Below are 18966 nucleotides of genomic sequence, written 5' to 3'. Positions count from 1 at the left end.
TATTCCTAGAAACTGTCAAAAGTTGAATCCTTCTTTATTTTAAGTGGAATCCTTTTAAATTTTTACCGAGAATAATTTTATTTAGATGAAGATAGTTAGTGTATTTGAAATTAAAATTTTTGAGATTTACATTTTGCGTATTGTGAACAAATATATTGAAAATCGTCCAATATTTGCCTTTTTTTTAAATGTATTTGAATTCTAAAATTTTTATGCAGGGAATATTTGCCAATTGCATGATGCATCAAAAATTTACATACTTTTTGCATCAAATTTATCTTTTAAATTTTGTAAAATAATATATTCATTCGAAAATTACTTTTTTCACTATATTTACTATTCATAATAAAGTAACAAGCAAAAAATTTAATTTTATGCAGAAACTTTTAGAGTTATTATAATACTTTATGCTAGCAGAACTTCTCATTTAGTGTGATTAGTACAAATGGATATCGCTGGCGAAATCTTTTGTTTTTGTTGTAAAATTATATCTTTTATTTTTTAGCTAACTATGTGTCTAGCTAATACTGCATTATGTGATAAATATGTGTTAAAATTTCAGTTTTTGTTATTGCATACATGTGGAACATTATTTGATCTCTGTGCCTTAAAAATATACATCTGTTCACAGAATGTGGTTTTAACATAACTACAAATTATATAATATTTTGATACTATATGTTTAAATGCAACACTTCATTTTGTTGGCAAATATTTGTCTCAACTTTTATCATGTACTTTTTGCCATTAACATTTAAAAATGTATTGTAATTAAAAGTTGCCAGAGCTGTAGTGATAAATTTTGCTTTGCAAACACTATTTTCAATTTTCAAAGTGGAAATGAAAATTCACATTTTCTTATTTCGTAATGGATCATTTATTTATGTTTCTTTTAAAGATCTTAGTTTCCTATAGATGGTTTATTAAATTATTAAATTGTTTAAAATCCTTTTTCTAGTCTTTTAAGCTTATCAAAAAGTGTAGCAAAAATTAGACAAATGAAATTCATTTGCAAATGTATAATCTTATAGTTTTTGAAAATTTAATGGATTAAATGTTTTTTAACAGCTAAATTAAATTGTTTTAGCATTAAAACTATTTTATGGAAATAAAATTTTAACCACTAGTTTGTTGTTAATATTTAAAAGTCAAACTAGGTATTAGGGTGGAAAATTTTAGAGCCTATAGTATATAGTTGGTTAGATAACTTATGAAATGATTTATGTCTGTTTTCCGTATGTTTTTATGCAATGAAACTTTTAAGCGGGACAATCTTTCTAGAATGATTCCTTTCTTTAATGACTAGTTTTAACTACATCTTTTACTATATCAACTTAATGTCCTTAAGAAGAGAACAGACAGCTGTCTATGAATGACCAACAAATAGCCTTCCATTCAAAACTTTCTTGCGTTTTTCCTGGCATTAAATACACTTGCAAAAAGTGCAAATACAACAAACTAAGATAATATTAATGAGGCAAACATAAGAATACTAATATACAAATAAATACAGTTCATCTTGCAACTATGTAAATAAATTTACAACAATTGCAAGAAAAGAATAAACAAAATGAAAAGTAATATTTTTTTAGTGATATAACTTTTTTTTATTTCAGAAATTAATAGTAGTTCAAAATTTGTTCTTTTACTCTACTAAAACCCCTGATCACTACAGTTTTGATTTAAATATATATGTAACATAAACAGCTTCTATTAATCTTTTTATGTTAGTTTCTTTGTTATGAAACTTCATCCTAATTAATCCTATATATTTAAAAAAAAAAATTCCGTTAATTTTAAAAACATTTTGTTTCTGTTGTAGAAATGTGAAATTAAATACTATTACTATTATTTTTCTGCACATATTGAATTTGTATATTTTGCTATTATTACCATTACCATTATATAATATTATTACCATTATATTTATTTTTCTTTGCTTACATTCCAGCTGGATCTGGAAGAGAAAATATTTTTGAGATTTAGGAAATTTATATTAAATCATTAGGTTACTTTCTCATTGTTAGTGGTATGCTAACTGCTCAACTTTCAACATATCTTGTTTACCTATGCCATTTTGTATTTAATTAATATTTACTACTGAATTTTTGTTATGCTTATTTGTATAAATTCTATTAAACGTATAATTTATGATGATATTTTTTACTCTGAAATGATATTAAAAAATATTTTTTTGTATTTATTTTCATTTTTTTTAAAAAGAAAAAGATCTGAAAAGTTATATTTCTTTTTCTCTGAGATGTTTATTTTGAACTATTATTTTATAAATTCCAATTGTGCCTAACTAATATCATCAAATATTGTGTATTTAAAATATAAACTTAAATGGAATGAAATATAATGCACTAGTTTTGACTGCTTTAAAAAAATCTTTATTCTACTTATTAATTTACTCATGTACATTAATCAGATGTTTATAGTATCCTAAAGCATATTTTCTAATAGCTTATAGTATCATAGAACATATTTCCCACTAGTTTATAGTGTCATAAAACATATTTTCTAATAGTTTTCTCCCTTTTGATTTGCGGATTTTTTTTTCCGACTGCTTAATTTTTATGTAATCTGTATACTTTTATTTTGCATTATTTAAAAATGCTATGAATTTGCTTATGCATTGTTTTTTTGTGAATAAAAAGCTGAACACAATTGGTTTTTGTTCTGTGATTGCTTTTCTTAAAGCTTAAAATATTAAATACATGAATCTAACATTTTCAAATTGTGAAAATTTTATATGAAAAAATAAATTCTTTTAAAACTCTTAATTTAAACTTTTCTTAGGCAAGTTATAGAATTTGAAAAAATTTACTTAACTGAATTTCTCTTTTAATAGCTTGAAAGTGGTATATATAAGTACATATAAATTGTATTCTCATTTATTTTATTTGTTCTTAAAAAAATTTTTCCTTATAATATTTTATTGTAGAAAATTGAAATAGATTTTTTTTAATTTTTTTTTTAAAAAAATCGGAGCCTGTTTTTTTTTTTTTTTTGTTGCTATAAGTCATTGTATTTTTTAGCAATTAGTCACCATTTCCAAACACTGGGTGATCTAAATACATGAATCTAATATTCATATTGTAAAAATTTTTATGAAAAAATATCCTTTTAAAATTCTAATGTAAACTTTTCTTAGCCATGTAGTTTAAAATAATTTCACTGAATTTCTCTTATAAAAATCTGAAAGTGGCATAGCATATAAGTATGTAAAAACTGTTTTCTCTTTTATTTAATTTGTTCATTAGCGATGTTTCCTTGTAATATTTTATTGTGGAAAGTTAAAGTAAAAAGTTTTTTTTTTAATCGGAGATAATTTTTTTTTTTTTTGCAATAAGTTATTATATTTTTCATAATTAGTTATCCTTTTCTAGCACTGGTGACAGCAACTTTAAGTACTCAACTCAAAAGACAAAGTGTGCTGCCACATTTAATTTTACGAATAATGATTTAGGCCGAACTGTGGTGATTATAATCAGTTTTAGACAGGGTATTCTATTCAAAACAAATATGTATTTTAAAAAATAGAATTTAGAGTACAGTGAAACCTGCCAAGTTGACCACCCTTGTAAGTTTGGCACTTACATAAGTTGACCTCAATTATCAAGAACGGAATTTTTCCTATATAATATAAAGAAGCAAAACCTTTGTAACTTGACCACCTGTCTATCTTGTATGTTGACCACTGAAATAAGTCAATTTTGTCTAGGAGTATTATGAAATTCTATTCTAAAACCCTCATAAGTTGACCAGAAAAAAAAATTCAGAAAATTTTCTGTAATTTTGGCAATGTATGTTAAAATTTCACTTGTTTGGTGAAATAGTGTAAAAAGCTAATCTAAACCCTTTTGTGAGTTTACCATCAGGGGAAACTGTAAGTGGTCAGCTTTTGACCATTTCTTTCATCCGCTCATTGAAAACAGGTATGTTAGTTGAAAAGTTGCTCTTCCAGTTGCAATAGTGAGCATTTGAATAAATGAATGCTCTGAAATATACTTTGATCCTTTATTTATGGTCTTTGATCTTTAAGTGTAGTAAAGAAATTTTAAAGTGTTCAAATAATTTTATTTTGTTAAAGTTTTCAAATTACATGTTTTCGTGTTCTGATATTTTGAGAAATTATATTTATTAAACACTTCACATGCATAACTAACAAAATAATTTTTAAAACAAAAATTAGTTAAATATTAGAATTATATGTATCAAATTGAAGTTCATTCAGGTTTAAACACATTTCTTAAGATATTCATTTACATATTTTCTGAATAAAATTTTTAAGTCAAGTAAAAAAAAAATTAAATGTATAGCAACATGATATAGGAAACGAAAAAGTGAACAATGACCCACCCCCTCTATAAGTTGACCACTTGTCTAAGTTGACCACTAAAACAATGCACCACAAGCGGTCAACTTACACACACAAGTTTTACTGTACTATACTTTTGTTTACATTATAAAAAGTATTGGTGGTAAAAAAGATAGAGAATAAATCAGATAATGTATTTAATTTATAAAATAATATCTATAATAAAGATATCGAGAATACATATAATAAAATAGAGAATCTGTAAATATATTCCAATTCAAAATGTCATCCTTGTACATATTTTGTGTATGAGTTAGTTGAACCATAACCGTATAAAAAGCTTCATACGTTCTATAAAAAGCATATAGATTAACATTTCTCTGTTTTACCGTGTATCAACTACTAGTAATCAATACACCCAGCTTTATATATTGGCTAATCATATTTTGTGTATCATTAGAACCTCAAAAGCTTCATTAACATGCTATAAAATTCGAGGAGTTTGACCAGCTTATCATGAATCAATACCACCCATATATCAGAAACTGATACTAACTTCTTACTTTCCCTTATCTTATTCATATGATTTATCAGATTTTTGAGACACCAAAGCAACCATGCCAAATAGTTTGCCTTTTTTTAGAACATGTTTCAAGTTTTAATTGTTTAAGTACAATATTTAAAAATTGAAGATCGCGTTTTTGTAAATGGGCATAGCCATGTGCATCAGATTTTGCACTTGAGGATTACTTTGTTTTAGCAAATCAATAAAAATTAGTTTTCCCCTAGAGTTATTACTCAATGAGAGTGTGCCGTGCTGAGGAGAAACGGTTCATGTCCACGCGATAACAAGTAAATTATAGTGAAGTATTGATCGGGGATGAATTTTGAGAAAAAAACAGTTCCTGTCCAACCCTATTTTCAATTTTTTTTCACATCAAAAATTGTAAATTTTATTATTTTTAAATTTTTTAGTTGATTTAAATAAATATTACTAACATTCATGTGTATTTTTAGTTTTACGATTTCAATCTAATGCCTACTCCAGAAAATTCTCAAACCATTAAATTCATTTTTTGCAGAATCAACTTTCATGGACATAAACCGTTTTACCACCTTGTTTTTCAATTGTATTTTAAAAAACAACTCTTAATATTTTTAAAATAATTTTCTTATGTCTAATTTCGGTATGAAAAAAACTTGATCGAACGATACAAGTATAAAAGATTTCAGAGCGATTGTTTTATTGGTGTGAAAATCGACATTAATTCTGCAAACTCTGTAAGTAAAGCAAATTACAATGTGTTGAAAAGTATTTAGTAAACAGCTTTTCTGGTATTTCTTGACGTTCCAAAGCTGATGTTCTCTTAGAAAAAAAAAAGCATTATTCATTGGAAAAGATATCTTTTTTACGAATCTCATCAAGTTATTATGCAAAAACAATTTATTATATAAAGTTGTTATCAAAGTTATTATATAAAATTATTATTTAAAAACAAATTACCGCTCATAAATTGTGTATTAAAGAAATATTACTTGAGAATTTTTTCACTTTTTGCAACAGCTGTAAAAATTTTACAAAAACTAAAAATTTTTTTAAAAAATTACTGAATTTTTTAAAAATTATCAGATGAAAATAAAAGATCTTTCAAACGTTGCGTATTTACTAATATATATCTCCTAAATTGTTCAGATATTTTTCTAGTCCATTTTCCTCCTTACCCAGTAACGAATACAGGAGTTTTTTTTTTTAAAAGCTTTTTTCATAATAATATTGTGAGGCTTATAAAAGTACAACCAAAAGTAAACAAGAGAGTGAAAACTAAGGAGTACACCATAGCTTCATGAAAGTAGCAATGATCGCTGATTTGCAATTGATATAAAATCACAGGAAAGTTTATCTAAAGAGCGAAGTTTTTTCATGAATAGCAAACTGTAATATAAATGCGTATATGTTCCATTAATCTGCAAGGCTGTGAACAATTAATTAAAAAGATGGATAGATAAAAATCGAATCTAGCTTTAGATGATGCAAAAGTTTTGCCAAATTTCAAGAAATCTAGCTAAATCAAAACATTTTAGATACAAAAGAAGACAAAGAGCGTTTTAAAATCTTCGAATAGTATGTCAAAGAAGTACCAGAAGTCTCAGACTTTCCGCCACCTTCAACCTCAGTCTCATCCCAAACCAGAATTATTAAATTTGAAACTTTTGCTAGAACATGTGCCAGATATAGAATTCCGGATAGACTTGGTGCTGCTTTCACACCATTTGATTTACAGTAAGTAAAATCGAAAGAGAAAGTAAAAAATAAAAGATAACGAAATGCAAAGGTTCTTTGATCATCATTGACAGATGTAAAGTACACAAAGGAAGCAACAAAAACTGAAATAAGCAGCAAAATAGGAAATCAAAGTAAAAGATATTTACTTTGATGGAAGAAAAAAAAAATTGCTAGTTATGGAGGAGGCAAAAGATGGGTCTTTCCAATTACATATCTAATATAAAACAATATATATATCGATTGTTCCTAAACTATTTAATTCCGACACAGCTGTCCATAAACTCTATCAGTGTCAGATATAAAGGAATTTATTTTGAATTGGCAAAAAAAATTATACTTCTCAACTTATTGTAGTTGGTTGCGACGGAACTATGATAAATGTATGGAACTGAGGCGAGTTTCACTTGGATGTGTTATTAATAAGGCATATTATAAATTATCGGATCGAAGAATGCGCAAGAGTTTGTTCAATTGCAAACATCTTTCACTGATAAGACGAATTTTCGTTTCAATTGAAAAAGATTCCTCAGAAATGAGAGAAAATAACATTTCAAGAATGCAAGAACAGATCAAAAATGTTTAATGAATGTAAGCAAAGCAGTTTCTTCTGGCAAATATCCACCAAATTTGGCATAATTAAGCCCTGGTAAACATTCGAATGCAAGATAGCTCACTAAGCTAAAAAAAAAGGTATTTGAGCTTGCATAAGAAACTTGGATCCATCGACCTATTTAATGGAATTATGCTTCCTTTTATGCTGTGATGTGATTTTATACAAAACTTTTGTGAAGCTATGGTGTACTCTTTAGCTTTCTCTCTCTTGTTTACTTTGGGTTGTAATTTTATAAGCCTCAAGTTAGTATTATTAATATGAAGTCCCGCAGTGGACTGATCGTAAAGACACGGTTCAAAGTAGAACAACGAAATAAAGCATCACTGGCTGCTGTCAGTGAGCCGGTGGGTGACCACTTTGATCATCCTGCGTAGGGACCGAGGGTGCGCTGTATCTGCCCTAGTTAAGCTGTTCCACCGTGAAGTGCTCGACTTCGCGCAGGTCGTCGGACTTCCCAAGCAGGGGAGTCGTCCCCTCTACATAGGATCAAAATTACGATGGCATGTCTTCGGATCATCCTCAGGCATGTTTCCCAGACCGTCGCCAATAGCCCATTGTGCAGCTTTAGTGCGACGTACATAAAGTACCTACCTACCTAATATGAAAAAAGCTAAATAAAAACCTCCAGTATCCGTAACTGAGAAAAGAGAAGAATGAATCAGACAAATTTCAAAACTATTTGTGAGTAATATAGTATTAGTAAATGTACAACGTTTGCAAGGTCTTTCTTCTGATAATTTTTAAAATATTAATATTTTTCTAGAATTTCGTACTTTTGGTAAAATTTCATAATTTTTACAGCTGTTGCAAAAAGTGAAAATATTGCTGAAAAATTCGGATAAAATTCACAATTAATATTTCATTCAATGCGCATCTTTTGAGTGGTAATTTGTTTTTATATGACAGTTCTTAAAAATTTACAAAAATTTGCTGTTTTAGGAAACTTTCAAACTTTTAAGGCTTTTGCAGGGTGATACGATAGTGATAAGATAATCCATATACAACTTCAGGGAAATAGTGCTTTTCGATTATCGAAAACTCTTTTTTTTTTTTGCTCCACCCTACTGCATAATTATATAATCTATAAAAGTAATGTTATAAATATGGTATCGATTAAATTAGCAGTAGTCTCTCAAGGGGTGATGCTTTTTTCCGGTGCTCTTTCTCTGTTCAGCGGCGTAAGCGCGTGCGTAGGACTTTTTTACGAAAGATATTTGCTAATGGCTGCAACTCAGCCATTAGCTTTGATTTTTTTAGTTGAGAACTTTTTATTGCTTTTTTGAAATTACATACTTTCGCAATCTTGTGTATTCAACATAAGTTTATAAACCTTTGTCAGGTAGAAAAGATGGATGGAACAAATCAGAGAAGGGCATAGCGAAGAATACATCCGGGTTTCGAACCTGCCTCCTCTACCTTTCCCACAGCGTTTGGCGGGCAATACCGCTAAGCCAGGGAGGTCCCAACTTTTTAAAATTCCATCCGTTTTATTTAAAAACTCAACAGCTTGAGTATCGTTAATGTTTGAATTATTTTGGACAAAAGAGTTTTTTTTCCAACAAAATGTAGGCACATTAAACCTTAATGTCAATATTTAATATTTGATTTATCCAAAACTAATAATGCAATCAAATTTTTTTTTAAAAATCTACCTGCAACTAACAGTATATTGGTAATATTATAAACTATATAATGTTAACTATTTAGCCAAATCGAATAATAATTAAGGAAATTACCTGCAGTATCGACTAAATAATTTGTTTTTGAAGAAATTGCCATTTATATTTCGAGACTGATGATTTAAAATTATTCTTATACCATTATTAATATTATTCATAACCTTTAACATTATTATATACCTATTAAAGTGCATATCAATGGCCCCATTTCTTTCTATAAAGAAAAATACTTAATTATCTAAAAATTCTACTGCTAAAGTAAACTAGATCTTTCAATATAATTTCTTCTACAATTATTTCCTTGTACGGCAAATACCAACTCTCTATCTCAATTTCTCACAAATCTGAAACTTGTTTTAAAACAAATAATTATTGCAATCCAAAATATTATCTGCCTAAAATCATATTACATTAGAAGACCATTCATTTTATGTTTTATCTTTCTTTTTTATTTATTTATATTTATTTTTTAGAAAGCATTCCCTTGGAAAGAAATTCGTGAATTCCGCGTCATATTACATTCGAAATCGATTTATACATTAAATATAGTAATGTACTGTACATAGAGAACTTTACTTTCTTTTGCAGTTATATATGGAAGTTTTTTTTCCACCGTCATATTTGTCCATAGTTGTTTCTTTAAAAAAAGAAACTATTCTCAATTACTTAAAGAGTATTGTAATAATCAAATGGATTCTTTTAAATCCATTGGGGGAAGATCGAAACATTTTGATTTCTAGAAAAGCTTTTTTATTTCGAACTGTGATTGGGCGCATAACTCTAGCCACTTTACATATTATTTATAAATAATAAATGGTTAAGAGATTCAATCTAAAAATGGTTAACCAATTCGATTCTTCGTTTGCTTTATTTGAAATTTATGTATTCGTCTTTGATCAGTTATCGCTTGCAGTTTTGTTAGTAATGTAACGTAAAATGAAAACAGCGACGTTGCTTATAAGCTTTTTAGTATAGAGACATATCTAATAATATTCGAATAAATATTTAATTACATTCAATTCAACCCAACGAATTGAATCGAATAGGTCATTAAATTCGTAGAATTGTTAAAGGGGTGATCTTTCTCTTTTTTTTTCCATTTACTATTAGGATTACATGAAGTCATATGGTATTAATTTTTCAAATCATTGAATATTCGCTTTAATAAACAAGTTAAGCTCTCAATATACATAACGATATATTCTTTCTGTAAGTTTTTATTTATTATTTTTTTTATCCGTTCGAAATTTATGATATTTAACTGAAAAAGAAGAAAAGGATAGTAACTGGCTTTTTTTGGGGTTGATAAGATACATTATGTCAGCATAGCGCTGACAATAACTTAATTTTTTAAAAACTTTTTGAAAATTGATTACGTAAGCTATAAATTTTATTAAAATGTTTGAAAATTAATTACATTAACTATATTGTTTTTAAAGCTGTAAGCATCTTATCAATATAACTATAGTATTAGTTATTATAAGTATTAGCTATAAGTATAACTATTGACAATTTTAAAATCTGAATAAGCGTAAATCCCCAAAAAAATTCGTATAAAGACATCGATTTTAAATTTTTTTTCGACCATGGACTTTATAAAAAAAAGTTTATAAAGGTAATAGTGAATGTTATAACCTTTAAAGATCACTTTTAAAATATTTAAGTACAGGAATGAAGATTTTTCATCATTTTATCATTAATAATCTTAAATTAGGTTTTATGTCGGACAGTTTAATTTGCAGTCCTTGCGTATATCTAGTCTAGTCTATGAATTTGTTTTTGATGTATATAAGTTCAAAATGAATGAAATTAGCCGAATGATGGTTTACTTTGAGATGAAAACTTAAAAGAACTGCTATAAACGTTGAAAATGATTCTCAAGGAAGCTTTTTTTAAGAATTTAATTATTTTATCCTGATTTGAAAAGCAAGATACGAATGCCATATTTTATAAATGATTGTTCTTTTCATAATTTATTCAATATATTGTTATTAGGAATATTATATTTTCTTTTAACAAATGCCATTCCAATTTCCCTAACATTTCACTTGAAATAATTTTATAAAGGCACCCGAAGGATTCAATAAATGATAGGTTTGAATCTAAGTATAATCAGAGGTTTTAAAATTCATCACAGGTTGTAAAAAGTACTAACTGGCGGAACCCCTTTAGGCCAAGGGTTCCGCGGAATTGAGAACCTCTAAACTATTGCTACTTCTAAAGAGCTATTGCAATTTTAAAGCGTATTTAAGCTCCAGAAATATATAAATATGTTATTTTAGGTTTAATAAAAACACAGTTATTATTTTCTTAGAAAAAAGTTGTCGTCTAGATGTCTCGCCAGTTGACATTGTCCTTTTCCCACTATATGTGAATTTTTGTTCTGGAAGTCCCGGGAAAAACGTTCCCCGCTGAGATGGGTGCCCTCCCGTCGTTTGCAACCTCAATTATAGGGTCCTCGTTCTCTGTCAAATAGATCAGTTCGCCTGTTGGCTGCCTATTTTACTTCGAAACGGTCCATAATAGGTTCCCTAGGGGTCTAACCCACCTGCACCCCTCGACGATAAACAGGCAGAGGCACCAGAGAATAATCCGAAGAACTTAAAATGGGGCATTTGATTTGATTCTAAATTCTGGATAAGGCATTTAACCTCATCGAATTTGCATCGCCTCAATATTATTTGTTTGTTAAAATACTGATTAAATTTCTCAGGGTGTTTCAAAACTCACCCAAAAAGAGATTTTAATTGGAAGCGCAGGTTATTAATTGTAAATTAGGAATTTTTTTATTGATTCATAAAGTTTACAGTATAGGTTGAACCAAATCTAGCTATGAAAAGACAGTGTTTGTAAAAAAAAAAAATATTTAAAACATCTACAAAGCATAAAAAAATCTTATATTATTTTCAATTCCTGTAGAGGGTTAGTACACAGTTTAAAATGAAAAACCAATCTAAACAAAAGATAACAAATTCTCAGACGTTTTTAATTTTTTTTCTTGGTCTCGTTCTTTTCTATTAATGCGTTAGCTGAATGAATTTAGAACTCTATAGGTAGTTGTGAGTATTATAAAAGTAATTGCGAGTGATTGTAGGTATTGAAAAGTACATCTGGAAAACAGCCTTCACAGGTTTGTGACACAAATACATTTTTTGCTCAGCATTTCAGTGATCATTCTGCGTAAATGTAACTGTGGATGAATTTTGTGCCCAATGCACAATTTCCTCTTTCAAGATATGAGTGGTTATAGGCTTAGCGTATATCTTAGATTTAAATAAAATTTTTTTAAAAAAGGTAATACTATATATGATTTTAATCATGCCAAATTTGAAGGCAAAGAAAATGGTCCGATTTGCATGATCAGGACGGCTAATTTTAATCACCAAAGTGGAAAATTATGCCTCAAAATTGCTCAACACTGATGATAGTAACTGTACTTAATCATAAATTTATTTGACTTTAAAATACTGGAAATGCTGTTACAAATTCTCATTTTTCCATTTTTTTTTTTTTTTTTAAATTGCTAGTACACAAATTTGGAATGTTTTTGTTGATTTAGTTGGTTTTTATTTATTTATTAATTATAATTATTTTGCTTTCTTAAAAAAATTGTAATCGAAGATAAATCTACAATCATATGGATTTTTTTCTTCTTCGAGTTGTGTTTACTTTCAAATAAAAATTTAAAAAGGCCTCTCGAAAGCGACATGAATTGGTTTTACACTATCATTAAACAGTGTAATTTTTCACAAAAACTCAGATTCAATTCAGAAATTTCAATTAACAAGCTCTTTTGTAATTTAAAAAATTGCTATTCTCAATTCTAAAATTTATGTATAAAAATGATTTTCTGTAATTTTCATTTATTGGCTAATCCTAATGTCTGACATGAAAAAGAACAATAAGTTTATAACAATATATATTTGTGGAAATATATATGAGCTGCTTTTGATAACAGTGCTATTTTTATTTTTTTTTCTTGTAGTATTACTTTCAAATTGATAATTAAGCTAAAAAATAACTAAGCATTATTTTGTAAGCTTCCTTTGAATTATATATCAACATTAAGACTTTTTTTTCTATTATATTTTAGTATATTTTATGCGTCAAATTAGTTTATTTAAAAATTTATGACAAAAATAAAAAGGAAATTTTTTTTCAAAGTTACTTAATAAATACTTAAACCATTTAATAACTATTAGGTGAGCCGCGATGGCTCAGGGGATAAGCGTTCGCTCTCCAATGAGGTGAACCGGGTTCGAATCCAGCGATGGCTGGTCGCTGTGACTCTGCATCCGGCTTGCACCGACCACAGTGCTGACGTGAAATATCCTCAGTGGTAGACGGATCACGGGTTAGAGTCCCTTTGCAGTCAAGCTAACCGTGGAAGGTTCTCGTGGTCTTCCTCTCCATGTAACGCAAATGCGGGTTAGCTCTATCAAAAAGCCCTCCACGAAGGCAAAATTTCTCCCAATACTTACTTGATCCAGGAGTTCCCTTGTCTTCTGCATTGGGTTCAAAATTACAAGGCTACGGACCATTAGTAGTCATAAACCCATAAAATTGGGTCGGCTGTTCAACGACGGTTATAAAATAAAATAAAAATAGTTTTACAAAAGGAAATATCAACTCTTGTGAGATATGAATTACACGCGTCGCTTTTAGTACTTAATATATAAAGGATACATTACCAAATAATTTGTCTCCCAAGTTTCAAACTCATCGATGGCTGGTTGATACGAATTCTTCTTCCGTCTCGCACCAACCACAGTGCTGACGTAAGATATCCTGAGTGGTAGACAGATCATTGGTTGGAATCTCCTAACCGCCTGGCTACCCGTATGAGGTTTTTGTGGTTTTCCTCTCCTTGTAACGCAAAGGCGATTTATTTGCATCAATAAGTACTCCACAAAAGCTGGCTTGTCTCAATGTTTGCTCCTGGAGTTCCCTTGACTTCTGGGTAAAGCTTTAAATTACGAGGCAACGGAGTTAAAGTTACATAACTATTACCTTCTTTCAATCATCTTTTAAATGTCATCAACATGTTGCTAAATGACGAATCCCTTGTAGCTTATCTCCCTACCATTTTATTTCGTGTAACTAAAGATTTATTTCTTTAATTCTAGAAATTAATTAAATAGTAGGGAGTTTTTTTAGCTCATATTTTTAAATTCCTAGGGAGTACAGAGCGCACGCGTTCTTCCTTTTTCACAAACATCCCTCCTTTTTCATCGGTTTCCCAAAGACCCCTCTTCTTTTGTGTGGCCAGTCTTTTAAAGTTCGAATTATGGACTACTCCCTGGTCCATAAAATCCTTCGCACCTCTTTGTAAATAGTACAATAACTAACATGCATCTATTCTTGCCATCATAATGTACTATTGAGGACTACATGGAGGACTACAAAAAAGGGGGTAATGAAATATCTTCCCCTCCCCACCGTTTGTATGATTGTCAAATGTTGGATAATGTGTTTGTGAAGTATAGCATGTTTTTTTTTTCCTTGTCTATTTTCTTTTTTTTCCTTTTTTTTTTTTTTGGATTCTATTAACTTGTCATTTTGGTATATTCTGCATTTTGGATGGTCTATTTGGATGGAAATAAAGCTATTTTTTTATTGGCGTTAAAATAAAAATTTGAATTTTTATTCTGTATTACTGTAAATATATTTGTAATATTTTCCTTAATAAATATGGCGGAGCTCTCTTTTTCATCAAGCCAATGTCCTACAAGGAATTTAGTTTTTTTTTATTAATTGAAATAAAGATAAATTTTGAAATGATTTAAGTGAAACAGAACACATTTCTTGTTGAATATTGTTTAATAACTTCATAAAGTAAATAAATTAAATGAAAAAAAAATGTATGTTTTTTTTTCACTTTCAAATTCTGAATGCACTATCAAGTATCACACATGTTATTTAAAATATTATGTAAACCTCCAATTGGAGACGATTTGTTTACTTTCGTTGATCCTCAATGAAAATAAACAACTCAACTTAAACAAAAAATTTTCTTTGTGTAAAAAAGAAAAAGAAAAGAAAAATCTTTGTAAATCGTAAAAATAACTTAACTATGGGAAAAATTTACGTTGCGGATCAAAAATTATAAGTATGGGAAAAGTCACGTGTGATTTCCTTATTTTTGCTTACAAGAAGCGAGAGTGGATCTGAAATCACCAAAACTACTCATATATATCATTTAAAAGGCTCAATTGAAAGATAACTCGTCTGGACATAGCTCGAAATGCTTGATTATGAAAATGGACACAGTTCGAAGTGAGTGTTTACGAAAATGGACACCAGATCAAAATGACTGTTTACGAAAATGGACATAGCTCGAAATGAGTGTTTACGAAAATGGACACAGCTCAAAATGAGTGTTTACGAAAAATGATACATCTCGAAATGAGTGTTTACGAAAATGGATACATCTCGAAATGAGTGCTGACGAAAATGGATACATCTCGAAATGCGTGTTTAAGAAAATGGATACATCTCGAAATGCGTGTTTAAGAAAATGAACTCAGCTTGAAATGCGTGGTAACTAAAATGGACACAGCTTTTTTTTTTTTTTCATTTTCAAACTTGCCTTTTTTAAACAATAAACTAATGAATCACTTAATACATTTTATTAAATTCGTCTTTTTTAAAAAAAAAAAAAAACAATAATAATTAGCGTCTAATTTGACTTAGCTAAAAGATATTTGTTATTTTGATTATTTGGCGAATTTTGAGTACTCATAAGCTTTTCGCTGTCTTTATGGTAGCTGTGCTATTATTTAATTACCTATTTTCAATTGAGATCTATTTCTTAAAACTGCTTAATAAGTTTTTTTCTTTTTTTGTTTCATTTTAAATTCGGAGTCTTTTCTTTTTATTAGTATTATCCCCAACTGTATTTGAAATTTATGAAAATTTCAATTAATTTTTAGTGAAAAAATTTTACTAAATATTTTAGATAAAATTTCATGTAAAAATATTTAATTTAGGTTTGTAGTTAAAAAATTAAAAATACATTAGACATTTTTGTAGTTAAAATGTAGTAAAATGCAAAAGATCCAAATAAATCAAAAATAGAAACGTATGCAGCATCTCATGACCAAAAATTTCAAAGACAAAAAGTAAGTCAAACTCACACAAATCTTATCTAAACTGAATATCGCTTTTTCTAATTTTTTTATTATGAAAAAAAAAAAACTTAATTGACGAATTAAATGAATATGAAAACAGTCTTCAAATATATTCGAAAGGAACAAAATAATATTATAGTAGGGTAAAGCAACCAGTGAAGGAACACTACCCAGTGAAGGAACACTACCCAGTGAAGGAACATTTCATATATATTGATTGAAAATAAGATTTTGAAAGTTTTTCTTTAGATTGATTGGTAACAATAGCTTACAATGCAATACAATAGGCCAAACAATAGAAAGTCATCTACCAATGTTTTGGATTACCTGGTCAAATAGACTTCTCTGGAAAAATTTTTGAATTTGTTATTATCTCTGCAACACCTTGTTTCCTTGAAAAAATTATAAGGTGAGTGTTTGTATTTATATGTTTGAAGTGGAATTAATTGCATGTAATAGTTTTATTTTTCTCACTATGAAACAGAGAATTCGAAATGTAGTTATTGAAGTTACGTTTTATTATTTTTTTTAAGCATCATAGCATAATAAAGTACTGAGATAAGGGAGTGTTTATTCATTGGATCACCAAACGATGAAAAATCAGTGAAGGAACAAATGTTCATTTACTGGTTTTTTTCTAAGTTAATAAAAATAGAAGATAAACTTTAATTTTCTTGTACCTTTAGTGATGTTCCGCATCAAAAGTATGTTAAAAATACGAAAAACAACTTCTAACCAGTGAGGGAACAGGCATGTTCCTTTACTGGGCATAGATTTCCCAGTGAATGAACAGTATGAGTTAATATGTTGACACTTAAATTTTCAATTCATGATTACAAAAAAAAGTTTACATTTTCCAAGTATTTATATGTTTTTATTTCGAGAATAGGCTTGTTTTTAAATATTTGTATGCTTATAAATTCATAAAGAGCATTAAAAAATAACCAAAATTAAGTGTTTCTTTACTGGGTGTTCCTTCACTGGTTGGAGCTGTTCCTTCACTTGGTCTTCTTACTATTTGTTATTTGAACCTCCAAAACTTTAAAACAATATTATGTAAGTTCTCTACAATTTTTTTTACATAATTTGCAATTAGTAACAAATATGTTGACACTGTCATTTAACTGAAATTACGAATTTTGAAATTAATATGATTTTTTAAGTGGCAAGTGAAGTTTAAGTGTTTCTTCACTGGTTAGTTTACCGTACCTGTCTTATATTTTTTTATCAGCATCGATTTATTTTTATATAACTTTAAATGGCATTTATATTCAATAATACTAACACAGACAGATTAAATTATACTCGTTTATTTCTCATGAAATTGAGTTTATTTATAAAACAAAACACTATACTATGCTTTAGATACTATTAAAAAATGAATTTTTTTTAAAAACTAAGCATTTAAAATTGAATAATGCATTCCCCTGTTAATCGAATAACTCGCTTAATTGAAAAGTGTTGGAGGAACCAATGGTATTCCTTTAAGCGGGATTGACTGTACTAAATAATAAATTTGGATTCTAGTTTTTATTCTTATATATTAATTTAGAATAACCAATCATAATTTTTTCGAAACATCAAACATCGGAAGAAAACGTATTTCTATTATTAAAAAATATATTTAATATATTTTTTTAAAAATATAAGTATTGAGGATAAGTATTTCACAAATTCAAATAATTTTAAACATTTTCAAATTTTTGTCTTTAGTTATCTTCTCTTTCTTTCAAATATTCTTCTTACATTTAAATAATTTAATTATAAAAATCTGTAAAATCTGAAAATAACCTAAAATTTAAATTATATTTATTTTTTCTTATTAACTGGCATCTAATATATATGTAAGATGATACACTGAAAAAACAGCTTCAGGGAGATAGGGGGACGTAAATCACTTAAGTGGTGACATTTTTACCATATGAAAGATAGCCCCACTGCCCCATATTGGACAGGGAAGGAATGGGGTTCCCACACTTTGGATTGACCCCCTGTAGCATGAAAGGAAATGGAAAAGATAGTAGAAAAACCTTTTTGGTTGTTTAATTAGAGTGACCTTTAAAAATATTTTCTCTTCTCTCCCTAATAATAGAAGCAGATAAGTTTCTAGAAAATTGCACTTCAGCTGTAAAAGTCAGCACGCACCTGCATTTCTAAAAACTTATTACAATAACAGCCAGTACCAGTAATTGGGAACAAGACCTGCTAAGTTTAAAAAAAAAATAATGGCACATAAGTGGCATTACTTCCAAAAGCTTTAATCTTAACTTTTAAACATAGCTTTACCATTTTCATGTATAAAATTTCCTTTTTGAAAAATGGTTGTTCTCAATGACCTATAATGCAGATTTATGCTTTTAGAAGTGGGAAATCCCGGAAGAAAAAATAAGAAAAAAAAAGCATAGGAAAAAAAGCACCAAAAATAAGATTTATGCTTTTAGAAGTGGGAAATCCCGGAAGAAAAAAATGCGGTAAAAAAAGCTTAGAAAAAAAAACCACCAAAAAATGAGCGCAGTAAAAAATCAGAAAAATGCACCACTTAAGGATTAAAGAAATTTAAAGGCCAATTTTATTTGGGGCATTGAACATTAGTTTAATGTTATTAAATATTTATCTGAATGTAATCAAATCCCTTTTTTAATATACAAAGCCTAATGTGAAGTTTGCAGAAACAAATTTTTAATGTTATATATTTCTTTAATTGTTTGTAATGCTATAAAAAAACATTTAACAGCATTATTACATATGTAATATATTAACTAAGTTAGGAGGTTAATTTTGCGATAAATTAAAATATTAACAAAATTTATGAAATGTTTAATTTTAAAACAGTATTTTAAAACAAATCACCAAAGAAAAATTCATTGTTTGTATATCATATCATAAAATGTAATTATTGGCATTTAGAAAAGTTTTAGAGCTTCTTCAAAGTACTT

The sequence above is a fragment of the Parasteatoda tepidariorum genome, chromosome 10 (genome assembly GCF_982258835.1).
Source record: "Parasteatoda tepidariorum strain Cologne lab strain chromosome 10, Ptep-v5.0, whole genome shotgun sequence".
Classification (NCBI taxonomy): domain Eukaryota; kingdom Metazoa; phylum Arthropoda; class Arachnida; order Araneae; family Theridiidae; genus Parasteatoda; species Parasteatoda tepidariorum.
This window is presented reverse-complemented; position numbering follows the sequence as displayed.